Genomic DNA, 219 nt, shown 5'->3' with positions numbered 1-219 from the left:
TGTGTCACACCTTGTAGTTTTTTCCTTAGTGTCATATTTCCTATGTGAAGTGTTACCACACAACTACTTTTCTCCCTACCAGTGTCCAAGATGAAGTTGTGAGGTTGTGATTACTTCTGACCATTCATTGCACTCTTTTTCTTTCCAATGGCAGACTGGGTTTTAATACTTTTTTGTTATTCCCTTTTGTTATCTCTCTTCTCCTTGTTTCCACCCTTT

At 37.9% G+C, this 219-nt stretch overlaps 1 protein-coding gene across 1 annotated transcript in view; it reads right to left on the bottom strand.

Annotated features, from left to right (window-relative positions):
- LOC119581796 overlaps positions 1 to 219 on the bottom strand; it is a gene marked incomplete at its 3' end in the record, with an annotated part of 18,175 nt that overhangs the window by 12,189 nt on the left and 5,767 nt on the right.

Source organism: Penaeus monodon, chromosome 15 (genome assembly GCF_015228065.2).
Source record: "Penaeus monodon isolate SGIC_2016 chromosome 15, NSTDA_Pmon_1, whole genome shotgun sequence".
In the NCBI taxonomy this organism is placed as follows: Eukaryota; Metazoa; Arthropoda; class Malacostraca; order Decapoda; family Penaeidae; genus Penaeus; species Penaeus monodon.
Note: the sequence above shows the minus strand (reverse complement) of the source record. Positions and strands in the feature narration are given on the sequence as shown.